This window comes from Entelurus aequoreus, linkage group LG12 (genome assembly GCF_033978785.1).
Source record: "Entelurus aequoreus isolate RoL-2023_Sb linkage group LG12, RoL_Eaeq_v1.1, whole genome shotgun sequence".
Taxonomy (NCBI): Eukaryota; Metazoa; Chordata; class Actinopteri; order Syngnathiformes; family Syngnathidae; genus Entelurus; species Entelurus aequoreus.
In genome coordinates, this window is record NC_084742.1 from 24,503,041 (window position 1) to 24,516,822 (window position 13,782).

A 13,782-nucleotide genomic window follows, 5' to 3' on the forward strand; every position below is an offset into this window, starting at 1 on the left:
CTTGGTCCAATTTGTTATATATTCTAACAAAGTGTAGATTGGATTTTAACCTATTTAAAACATGTCATCAAAATTCTAAAATTAATCTTAATCAGGAAAAATTACTAATGATGTTCCATAAATTATTTTTTTAAATTTTTTCAAAAAGATTTGAATTAGCTAGTTTTTCTCTTTTTTTTTTCGGTTGAATTTTGATTTTTAAAGAGTCGAAATTGAAGATAAACTGTTTCAAAATTTAACAGTCATTTTTTGTGTGTTTTCTCCTCTTTTAAACCGTTAAATTAAGTGTAAATATCATTAATTATTAATAATAACATAGAGTTAAAGGTAAATTGAGCAAATTGGTTATTTCTGGCAATTTATTTAAGTGTGTAGCAAACTGGTAGCCCTTCGCATGAATCAGTACCCAAGAAGTAGCTCTTGCTTTCAAAAAGGTTGGTGACCCCTGCTGTAATCCATCCATGCTTATTGCCAATTTACCAGAAGTTGCTAAAATAACCACCTTGCTTTTTTTTTGTTGCACCTTTTCTTTATGCAAGGATGCCAATTTGGACAAATTCACATTGCCTGTAATGAATATGCCAGTGACGCAGCCGGTGGGAACACAGCGCCGCCGCCTCACCCTTTTTACCAGCCTTCTTTGAGCTTTGACGAGCTGAGCGCTGACTTTCTCGACACAATGGTGTCAAGCTCCAAAAAAAGAGCCGCCTGTGATGTTTCGACACAAGTAAATTGCACCCGCACCTGCAGGAAGCATCCGACACATGGAGGGCGAGTTTGTGCGACGCGTAGACTCATCTGTTTCTGTTTCTGTTTCTGCTTCTGTTTCTACTGCGTCTGTGTGACCTGCTTTCTCTCCTCTCTCACTGCAACTTGAACGTGCAAGCCTGCCCTCTGCTGGCCAACGATTAGCATGACGACACGCTGACATATTGTCCCATTTGTGTTTCTACAGGGAAATTCAGAGGAGTTGTCTTCTTTTTCATTCCGGTCCGAGGCAGCAATAGCAAATTTTATTCCCGAAATAGGTAAGGATTTTTATGTACTTACACATTTGATGGATGAACGAACGGGTTTTAAAGACCCAAACTCAAGCAGACACACACATACGAAATTGATATGGCTCCCTCTGGTGTACATGAGTTGCAACTACACTATTGCGTTTCATTTGATTGTCTTGCCTGATATGTCTTTACGTTGAGTATCTTTGTATGTGATGGCTGAACAAAAATAGGTTTCTATTAATATATATTTTTTTTAAAAACAAGCTGGAACACAAATATGAAACAATGCCAAACTCACACCCCACCCCACCCCCAATGTACATTAACGCCAATTGACTTTATTTTATTTTATCCTATCTTATGTTATTCTATTTTATTTTACTCTGCTTTATTCTATTTTATTCCATTTTTATGAAAGGATGCCTAGCCCCCTTCCCCCGTGTACATTAATGTAATTGTGTATAGTTAATTTCATCTCATTTTATCTCATCTATTTCAGTATATGCTATTCTATATTCATTTATCGTACCTTACTTTACATTATTTTAAGTTTTTTGTTTTTTTCAATTGTATTTCTATTCTAATTATAATATTCCTGTGAAAGAATGCCAAGCCTCCCCCTTGTGCACATTAATGCCATGTAATTTAATTTAATCTCATCTCTTTAATTTAATTTGATTTAATTTAATTTTTTTTAATTTAGTTTTGATTCCGTTTGTCTTATCTATTTTATTTTATTATTTATTTTCATTTTATTTTATTTTATCTCCATCTTATGTTATCTTATGGCTTGTATTTTTCCATTTATTTTTTTATTGTTCTTTATTCTATTTAACAATATTTAATTATATTTTTATGAATGTATGCCAATTTATTGAATTGAATTTAATCTCACCTCATCTCTTTAATTTAATTTAATATATTCATTTTCATTCAGTTTATTTCATCTCATCTCTTCTATTTTATTTTATTTTATTGTATTTTATTTTATTCTTATTTTGTATTACTCTATTTATTTATTTTTATTAAGTTTTATTCCGTTTTATTCTATCCTATGTAAGTTTATTCTTGTGAAAGAATGTCAAGCTTCCTCCTCATGTACATTAATGCCAATTTATCTCATGTAATTTAATGTCATTTTATCTTTTATTTTGTTTATTACAATTCATCCACCCATCCATTTTTTTACCGCTTTTCAATATTTATTTAATTTAATTGTTTTATACATGTAAGAATGCTTTGGCCCTTTTTCTTAGCCCAGGAATATCGTCTGGCATGAGGAACTAAGTCACCCCCAAAATTGGGTTACAATTGATGATTTTAGCAAGCAAGACAAGTTAATCGTACCTAGCGTCAGAACTTTAAAAGTGTTGACTAGCAAAGTACAAAGAGATCAGTGGTGTTGTTGAGGAAGTAGAGCTCGACATGAAATACAGTACTTGACAAAATATGTTAGTGAACTGAAAAGTGATAATGCATCGTTTTTTAAACCAATTGAGGGACTGGAAGAAAAAGTTTATGCTTTCAAGAAGCAAAATGATGTAGAGGATAACATATTGCAAAGAATGTGTAGGATTGATGATTTGAAACAGGGCAAGCGATGAACAATGTGATTGTGACTGGGCTGCGGTTCACATCACACACTGGCCTTGCAACAGGGAGGATAAAAACAGAGGTGAAGAACACAATTATGTTGCTTCAACAGAACAACACCTGTTTAACTTTCTGCATTTCAACAACACTGATGCTGAAAAAAACATTACTACACTTGTCTGTCATCATCATAAAGTTTGGCACTGTTGAGGCAGAGAACAAAACAGGAAAAAAAACAAAAACAACTACATTAATTTGACAAAATGCAGCGCAGACGTCGCCAAGAAAGTATGTGACTTAAGGAAACAGGAAACAATTCAAGACACTTGGGAGTGCCGGCTGCAAAAATCCACATCGAGTTAAATGGAGGACCAGAGGAAGCCAGAGTACTTTTTGTCAAAAGACCTCAACAAACTGAAGATGACGTCATCTCGACTTCAACAAAATAAAAGACACAATTCACAATGACTTGATGCAGACAAAGTCATCAACAATTGACTATAACACATACAAAATGACAGATAAATAAGATATTAATATATTATTCATTGATCATCACCAATAATGATTGCTTGATCTATATTCAGAAATTACAAATACATTGGGAGATTATTTCAAAGTATTTACTCCAGTATTTTTGTATGTATACTAATGTTTTTGATTCAACTGTCTTTATTTAATGTCTGCACATATTGTAAAACATTTAGTTTCAATATATTATTAACAATTTATATTGTAAAAATGTATCACACTACTTTTATTAAATTTGTACTTGAATTGTAAACCTTATTTTAACATACTATGTGTTCCTGCACAAGCTGTGATGTTTAAAAAGTCCTATTTACTTATATATGTTTGTTTTCGACACCTTCTTTACACAAGAAGTGAACAAAGTGAACAAAATGTGAGTAAACAGAATATTGTTAGGTGTCATCATGTAAAAGATGTGCTGTAAATGAATGATCAGTAATACACAAACAAATGGGGTATGATCAAACAAACTTTATTACTACTAAATGATGAATTGTGCAAATTGAACCACATGATCTTCCTTAATATAACTTGTTAAGCATGCTTTGCAATAACACCATTTGTTTCTTTATGAAGAAGGTTAATAAATGTTTTATTTTATTTCAGTTATTTATTGTATAGTATTTATTTATGTATTGTTTTATTTGTAGCTTCACATAAATGGCTGTATGGTAGCAAACACAAGCAGCAACACAAATACAACACTATGGCTCTCTCTGGTGTAAATTAGAGCCTACTGTATTTTTTTTTTTTAAATTTCATCATTTTATTTTTAATTTGATATTAGTTAATCCATCCATCCATCCATTTTCTACCGCTTGTACCATTCGGGGTCACGGGGGTGCCGGAGCCTATCTCAGCTGCATTCGGGCGGAGGGGGGTACACCCTGGACAAGTCACCACCTCATCACAGGGCCAACACAGATAGACAGACAACATTCACACTCACATTCACACACTAGGTACAATTTAGTGGTGCCAATCAACCTATCCCCAGGTGCATGCCTTTGGAGGTGGGAGGAAGCCGGAGTACCCGGAGGGAACCCACACGGTCACGGGGAGAACATGCAAAGAGGCTGAGCCTAGAGATTCTGTCCATAAAAGTTATAAACTTAATCAGTGACAAAGGGCAGCCCTGGCGGAGTCCAATCCTCACTGGAAACGAATCCGACTTACTGCCGGCAATATGGACCAAGATCTGACACTGATCATACAGGGAGCAGACCGCCACAACTTGACGGTCCAATACTCCATACTCTCTGAGCACTCCCTACAGGCCCTCCTGAGGAACACGGTCGAAGGCCTTCTCCAACTCCACAAAGCACATGTAGACTGGTTGGGCAAACTCCCATGCATTCTCAAGGACCCAGCTGAGAGTATAGAGCTGGTCCACAGTTCCACGATCAGGACGAAATCCACATTGCTCCTCCTGAATCCAAGGTTCGACTATCCGGCGTAGCCTCCTCTCCAGTACACCTGAATAGACATTACTGGGAAGGCTGAGGAGTGGGATCTCATGATAGTTGGAACACACCCTCCGGTTACTCTTCTTAAAGAGAGAAACCACCACCACGGTCTTCCAATCCAGAGGCATCACCCCCGATGTCCACGCAATGCTGCAGAGTCTTGTCAACTAAGCAACACAGCATCCAGAGCCTTAAGGAACCCCGGGCGGATTACATCCACCTCCGGGGCTCTGCAAACGAGGAGCTTTTTTACTACCTTGGCAACCTCAGCCCCAGAAATAGGATAGCCCACCAAAGATTTCCCCAGGCATTGCTTCCTCATTGGAAGACGTGTAGGTGCGATCGAGGAGGTCTTCAAAGTATTCCCTCCACCGATCCACAACGTCCTGAGTCGAGGTCAGCAGCACACCATCCCCACCATACACGGTGTTGACAGTGCTTCCCCTTCCCCTTCCTGAGGCAGCGGTTGGTGGTCCAGAATCGCTTCGAAGCTGTCCGGAAGTCGTTTTCCATGGCTTCGCTGAATTCCTCTCATGTCCAAGTTTTTGTCTCTGTGACTGCCAAAGCCGTGCGCCACTTGGCCTGTCTGTACCTGTCTGCTGCCTCCGGAGTCCCATATATTGAATTTTATATTACCGATATTTGCAATCATGCATTTTTTTATTCATGATTAAATAAAATGGCTAAAATCAAATTAGAAGATAGATAGATAGATAGATAGATAGATAGATAGATAGATAGATAGATAGATAGATAGATAGATAGATAGATAGATAGATAGATACATAGATGGATAGATTACTCATGACAGGCAGGCACTGTGCAAAAACGAAGCCGTATAAGAGAGATTTTGAAAAATGAAAAACAAGACAATTTTTTGTGTCATAGTGCAAAATGTCAGTGTGCAGAAGGACAAAATGATATTGTGCGTACACATTGTTTATAATGACACAAACTTCTTGTTTTTGCATTGCGGACTCCAAACACAACAGTTTAAATCTATTCTTGCTACCTCAACCTGGAAAAGGGTCACATTGTGGTTGTGTCTCCATTTTTCAAAACATGACACTCTGTGTTATATTGCCGGCAATAATAATGGAGGCTGTTGGAAGAAGAGGACTATGGCAGTGGGCCAGCCGTGCCTTCTGTGATTTATGATAGCGCTCGGAGGCACTTCATGAGGTCACATTTTAGCCTTGATGGTGATATGTGTGCGTTGGTGGTATGCTAAAATAGCTAATCCTCATACTGCATTTTCATATATTTTTAATATATCATATTTTAGAAAGATCCTAATCATATTGTTTGCTTTAATTTAGTTTAAATTAAATTAGTTTGTGTATTTGAATGAATATTGATGTTATTTGTATTAAATAATTTATTTACATCACCAATGTACCATATACGTATATATATTTTTTTAAATTAATGTATTATCTGTATCACATTCATACTATATATTTTTACATATACTAAAGAGTTAAATGTCATTTACTGTCCAGAAAGGACGACCAAATGAAAAGCTTTGTACAGAGTTTTAAGTAAATTTAGAAATTCCAACGTTAATTTATGTTTGATGAAACATGATTATATGCATTAGCGTATGTATGGCATATGTGCTTGTGTATGTACAGTTTGAACAGTGAATGTGCATGTGGATGTATGTACTGTATTTGTGTATGTATGTGCAAGCGTATGTACCTATGTGTGTATGAATGAATGTACGTACGTATATACTGTATGTGTGTATGAATGAATATACGTACGTATATATGTGTGTATGAATGAATGTACGTACGTATATACTGTATGTGTGTATGAATGAATATATGTACGTATATATGTGTGTATGAATGAATGTACATACGTATATATGTATGTACGTATGTATGAATAATTGTGTGTATGTGCGTATGTGTGTTTTTATGTACAATATATTAGTCTCCCAGAAAGTGGGGGAGCCAAAGTATGGCCCTAGTTACCCAGAGAGCCGAAACCAAAACAGCAGGCGCAGTACCCAGGGAATAAGGGACCACCGACCCCATGCAGGCAGGCCGGCCAGCGACAGAACCCCCAGAACCAGGCCCATCATACCGTCGGGAAGTCCAGCGGCAGGCCGTTGACAGACGCGCCTGGCAGAGGACAAAGTGCTGGAGAATCAAGTAACAACCAGCCCCCAAGCCAGCAAAGAACCATACTCCATGCGGGAAGAAAAACAGAACGCTCTGACCCGAGGGGCCCAGAGACTCCCTGCAGCCGGACAGGAAGACAGCCACGCCCTGCAAGGAACCGGGCCCCAAACCCCCCCCAGGAAAGCACAGCAGGGCCCGCCCCAGGCCGCCCACTCAGGTCGGTCGCAGCAGGACCTTCTAGTACGGGACCACGGGAACCACTCGGCCCACCTGCAGGGAACCCAACGATGAAGATGGAACATCCAGCAACTGCCCCGGAAGATCCATGAGGAAAGAGAGAGAGAAAAAAAAAGAAGAGGAACGGAAAAGGAGATCACAGGCATGCTGACACACAAGGCCCTACCCCAGCAACTGGCCGCAATGCAACATTGCGGGATACCATGATGCAACACACCAAGGCGCCACCACAGACGCGGGGACTGGACCCAGGAGGCCCCCACCAAGACAGGCAACCGGAACATACAACAAAAGGCGGCAATAAATACTTCAATATTGAATAAAGCAAACAATGCTCTTGACCAATAACACTCCATATTCTCTAGTGTTCTACATATCTGATTTATTGTGTAGAAATATGGGGACATACAGTATCTACAAAAGTACACTTCATTCACTAACCGTGTTTTTGAATGGGGTTGTGCTGAAAACAAAGTTTTGTTGTACTTGTGCAATGACAATAAAGACCTACCTATCTACTTTTACAAACAGCTAAAATGATGCACAATGCAAACTATAACCTGCTACCCAAGAATGTGTAATACGTTTTCCTCAAAAAAAGAAATATAACTTTGGGAAAGTTTTGACTTAAAACATTTGTATGCATGTACAACACCTAAAACCTCTAGCATATTATTAGTATGTGGAATTATGGAATGGATTAAGTAATTAATTCAAACAATGTACTAATATGATCCTGTTTAAGAAACTATACAAAGTACAAGAAAGAATCATTGTAAAAAACATGTTGAGCCTAATTGACAAATGAGACATGATCTATCATATATTCAGCAAATTATGTAAATCCCAATTTATTAGGTGTTATCGATTCATGTAGATTATTGATTATTTATGTATTTATTCAATTGTTTGATTGTGTTACAGGAGTGAACAAATGTGTTAAAAACTTCTAAGTAATGGAAAAGGTGCAGGATTAAATAAGATCGGTTTCTTTCTACCCCTTTTCCGTTATGTTGAAATGTGAAAATATAAATATATGATGCACCACATTGTAACTGCGTGTATATTCGAAATAAACTAATAACATAACCACCCTTGTAATATATTTTAATAATATTGATTTAATTATGATTAATTACAGTGATGGGCAGTAACAAGCTACATGTAGCTTAGCTATGTAGCTGAACTACATTTTCCAGTATCTTGGCGGTAGATTTGCAACTTTTTTAACGTGTAGCTTTTCTTGTATCTTAGCTACTTTTAGACCCATGTAACTAGATAGTTTACATCAAAGCTATACAAGCTACAAAGAGAAAAAAATGGACTGCAAATCCAGGCCAAATATATATGGGGGAAATACAATGACCTGGATGAATGAGAACATCCATACATACGGAGAAAATCCACGATGATTGGTTGCTGTTCGTACGGTGATTCACAAATGGCTAAGGTTAGGGCGAAACATTACGGACTGGCCAATCAGAGGCAAGATAAGGCGGGTCATCGAAACTAGTAAGCAAAATCATAACAATCGGGCACTCATGTCACATGATGAGGGAGTCAGACAGAGGGACACTACAAGCTGATCACTCCAAAAAAAAAAAACATACTTGAAAATGTCAGAGGAATTCTATCCCTCAGATTAGATTTTTCCTTTAATGATGAAGACGAAACCCACGATAATGCATGTCCTTGGCCATATTTAGACAAATGTGTGCGTTTAGAGGAAACAATGCCCAAACCTTAGTTTTTAGTTGTTTACTCTGTAAACCAAACTCATAACTGCTCTCTTCATGTAAGACATGAAACACACATTTAAGAACACACGTTAAAGTGAGTTGAGTTCATGAAAAGTTTTACTGCACACAATCATTACCAGCAGTTCCCAAAACAACATTAGTAGTTTTTTTTGTCAAGATATAGATAGATGCTGTTTTTTTTTTTTTTTTACTGTAGGTAAAGAAAATGAATAACATTATTGGGTGGGCCAAAGAAAAGGCAAACTGAAATAAATGCATGCAGCAAGGTGCGGGGACCCCGAGAGGTAGTTGTAGGGTGTACCAAGCTAAATACATTTAATCAAGAGTAACTTGTAGCTTGTCCATCACTGATTAATTATTGCATTTTATTTGATTTGCTTAGTGTTCCTGTGTCCTGTGCTGACTAACCAATCACAGCTATTGTTGTTGGTCTGTGTTCCGGGTCTAGTCCCGCCCTTTCCATCTTCGCGTTCCAGGTGTCTCAGTAATGTCAATCAGTGCTTGTTTTTTGTTCTTACTCATTCAAGATCCCCTCTTTCTACATTTCTGTTTTAAAACATTAGAATTCATGAATGAGAACGTCATGCCACTTTTGGCTCTTCGACTTTTCGTTCTGCACTTCCTGGTTGAGACACGTGCAGCACTAACCGAGCAGCTCCTCTCCAACTGCCTTGCGTTTTGTACGCAATTTACGCAACAAATTCACATGGTACCTTCTCTTTTCTGTCGATCCATTCTTTATAGTTAATCTCCCACTGATAAACGTATACTTTCAGAAATTCGCAATTTAACGAGTAACTGTCAATTGAGAATGGGCTCCGAAGTGTAAGTGCGCAATGCATTGTGGGACTTGTAGTTACCGTAGTGTGGGTGATGGGGAGTCCCTTTGCCACTGGTATTTGAAGAAAATAATAATACGACAGTTTGCGACAGTTGCTGTTTCTAAACACGTATCTATTATATTACTGCTACTGCTTTATTCACCACTAATATGTTGTTTTATTTGCATTTAGGCTGGTGTGTCGGCAAGATACACATGGAACGTCTGGCATGAGGGTGGCACCTGCATGACCCTGCAGGAGTAGCCTCGTTTTGTGGTAAGAAGGCTGTTGAAATACTACGTGAAACTATGTTTCTAAATTGTGTATTATTTTTTGCAACAGATATATATATTTTTAAAGTAAATTGGAAATATAATACAGTACGATGAGGATGACATACTGTACTGTATGTATATTTAAGGATATACAATATTGTGCTATATTTTCCACCAATATATTTTACTATTGCTCAATAAATCAGCATATTTGGTAAGGACATTCATTCCCTTATGTTTGGACATAACAAAATTAAATTGTTTTAAAAAATGCTATAAATAGATATACAAAAAATATATAGACATGCATATGGTTTTAATTTGTTATTTAATCAATTTCTAAAAATACTAATATGTTTAAAAAAATTAAAAAAAAAAGAGTGCAGTGATTTAAGTGACAAGAAGCACATTCCTGTGGTTACCTTTTGTGTTTTGAGGGAAGGAATAAAAGCAGCCAGTAGTCATATAAATATTGCACAGTGAGTACATGGAGGGCTTTTTGGACAATAAATTATTCAAAAAGTCAGATGGCTTCATGCCAACCGGCACAGGAAGTTAATATCTCCCTTGCTTGCTCGCCCGGCTTCACCCTGCAATAAAACGTGGCTGGGGAATTGTGGTTTGGGTTTTTAGGCGCACCACAAATAACATAGCATTGAGCCAGAGGAATACATCATGCTCATCCCACATGCTGTCGAGCCTGCACAACAGCAGCAGCAACAACAGCAGCTTGAAGTTAAGGAAAACACATACGAGTGCAAACAAAAATCCAAAACGTATGTGCTTGTACTATGTTGGTGTTATATTTTAAATTGTAAAAATTGGTATTTTGTGACAAAATATATGAAAAATAGGATGCTTTACCTGTCATTCAAAGGTCATATTACACTTGCACAATTCAAAGAAGAGCTGTAGCCTATGCAATATTTAACCCTAACTGTCTTTTAATTACAATGAGTATATAAATACAATTTATAAAATAATATATTCCAATTAAACTTCAGTAGATTAGCTTTACCTAATAATGTGCCCACAAGGTGCTCTCTACATTCAGTCAATCTCATTTGCATAAGATAATCATAAAAATCAGTGAAGCATGACATTAATGGTGTTATTCTTTCAGTATACAATGGTTATTTTAAAGTATCACCGAAATCCTGAAAAAAATAATTTACTGGGATAAAATACTGAAAAGGGGAGCAGGTGGTTTAGTGAACAAAGAAAAACACTATCTTAAGTGTACTCAAATATTTCTTTAGAAAATGTATAAGTTAGATTGCTGCTACATCTGCTAAATGACTTCAAAGTAGTACATATATTACATTTTAGGGGCGATTTAGGTATTCAAAAATGTAGATTATGTATTTTATTCCAGTCTTGTGTTTAGATACTAAACAAGTATTCTGATCAAAGGGAACTGTGTCCTTGTAATTAAGACAGCCACCAGATGGCGCACTTTGTTTGTGAAAGCCAACTTTCAGAATACCATGAAATAAACTACAATTTCAATTAAATTAATAAAATATCATAAAATGAAATAATGTGCAGTAAAATGTATTTCATAAAAACAAAAAATATATATCTTTCAAATTGATAAGGATTGTGTTTGTACCATATTTTTTTCCTTTAATAGACTAGAAGTTGATCATTTAAAAAAAAAAGATAATTGGATACAATAACACTAAATGTTCCCGAGTGTGTGAATGTGAGTGTGAATGTTGTCTATCTTTGTTGGCCCTGTGATGAGGTGTATCCCGCCTTCCGCCCGAATGCAGCTGGGATAGGCTCCAGCCACCCTGTAGCCCGCTGTAGAAAAGGGATGGATGGAATCATGGATTGACACTGTCCAAGATGATCTAATCCAGGGGTGTCCAAAGTGCGGCCCGGGGGCAATTTTCGGCCCGCAGGTAATTTTTTAACGGCCCCACGGCACATTCTAAAAATACGATGAAAAAAAATGTAAAACATAAAAAGTGTTATAAAAGAGTAAACAGGTGAAATGTAACAAGAAAATGTTGCAATATTTACTATAATAACCCAAATCTGCCATGCAGGCAGTTTCTTTCTTTAAAAAATAATAATGAATCAAAATCAATGTCATTATGAATTATTGACCTATTCAAGGCTCCATTTACTTAACATTAAATATTACACTTTGCGATATTTTGGCGGGGGAAATGTTGCATATTTTTTGGTTGCCATTTAAAAAACAAAGCTTTTTAAAGAAGGGCCTAAAACGAACAAACAAAAAACATAAACAACAATAAAACTTATAATTGACGGATAGATCTGGGGCCGTACTTATCAAGCTTCTTAGAGTGCCATTTTACACTTAAGTCCTGAGAATTTGCGAAATTTAGTCCTACTCTCAAACTTAAGAATAAAAGCTTTTTATCAACGTTCTTAAGTCTAAGAATCACTCCTACTCTCCACGATATTTAAGAGACCTTCAGAAGTATCTTAAGTGGTTAGGAGTTGCCACCAGGGGATGGCACTGAGGCGAGAGAGACGTGCGCGAACGTTCAGGGAACGGAACAATGTTTTTTTTTTTTTTGATGACGAGCAGCTGATCAAACGGTATCGTTTAGACAGAGCGGATATTATTTTTGTCACAGATTTAATACTTTTCGATTCTTTGTTGATTTCTGCATGTGGCTGCAGTGGGCTTGTATATATATAGAGCCACCCACACCAGTTTCAAATTAGTTGCCTAATTAATGAATTGGAAAGAAAATGTTATGACAGTAGCGTATGTGTGTGGCCGTGAGGTGAGTGACGTCAGTGAGTGTGTGGGCGATAGAAGAGAGGGAGCGGTAGCGTGAGTGCCGGCGGGGACTAGTTTGTTTTGTATTATTTTGTAGTTTATTGTCAAAATATACACTCCCATTGTCCGTTTACGGCACATAGTAATGTCGTAATTCAGCTCTGAGTGTGACACTTAAGATTCCGTCCTACACTTCGCTGAAAGTGTGAGTAAGACGCTTGATAACTAACTTTTAAGTGCAGCTTTCAGCGAAGAATTTATTTACTCTTAAGTCAACTCTTAGCAGACTTCTTAGGAGTAATTCTAAGAAGCTTGATAAGTACGGCCCCTGAAGTTGATCTTGAGACTATTGTGGTAAAAGTAAAAGAAAATGTTGGATATATTTACCATTTTGGATCCCCAACAATTTTAGTGGGACTTTTTTTTTTTTTTTAAGTGTCATTGATCAAAAAAATTATTAATTAAAATCAATGTTGTTATGAGTTATTGACCTTTTTAAGGCTCCAATTATTATATAATCTCAAATATTCCACTTTAAAATTTTATTGGGGGAAGATTTTGCATATTTTGTGTTTTTTTTACATTTAAAAAAACACGGTTTTCCTTGACAAAAATGTCATACAACTTAAATCTTTGAAAACGTTATATTGACAGACAGACCTAATGTTGATCTAGAGATTTAAACCTTGAATAATAATAATAATAATAATAATAATAATAATACTAGATAATGACAAATTTAAAAAAAAAATGTTGACCAAAACCCTTTGGGGTCCCCGGGATCAAGCCTGAGTGGAGGCCTAAATGTATCTTTTTTATCCATATATTGTATTGGTTTTTAAAATAAAAAATATCAAAATGGCCCCCGCTTGCTTTGATTTTTCAGTGTGCGGCCCTCAGTGGAAAAAGTTTGGACACCCCTGATCTAATCCAACAGCATTCGTTTTATTGGGGTTGTTAAACCAAAGCAGGAGGTGCGCGCACTCATCTGCCACTTCATTGGGTACATGTGGTGCCATTAAACTGACTGATAAAATAAGCATATTACTTTATATTCCTTTTCGTCCCTTTTAAATTGTTGACGGAGGACTAAAGGTTCCAGAAGCGTCCACAAGATGGCAGTCTATAAGTACAGATGAGCGATGGGTGGACGCAAAGTGGTGCAAATAAACTTTTCTTTATATGTCTATTGCCGCTGT

General features: G+C 36.8%; 1 protein-coding gene across 49 annotated transcripts in view; it reads left to right on the top strand.

Moving 5' to 3' along the window:
* The window catches only part of LOC133661813 (receptor-type tyrosine-protein phosphatase delta-like), a 660,250-nt gene that overhangs the window by 273,581 nt on the left and 372,887 nt on the right, over window positions 1-13,782 (top strand). For all 49 annotated transcript variants that reach the window (XM_062065281.1, XM_062065286.1, XM_062065292.1 and 46 more), the window contains exons 4-5: window positions 956-1,028; window positions 9,737-9,820. The gene's annotated coding sequence lies outside the window, so the exon portion shown is untranslated. The remainder of the gene's footprint in view (window positions 1-955; window positions 1,029-9,736; window positions 9,821-13,782) is intronic.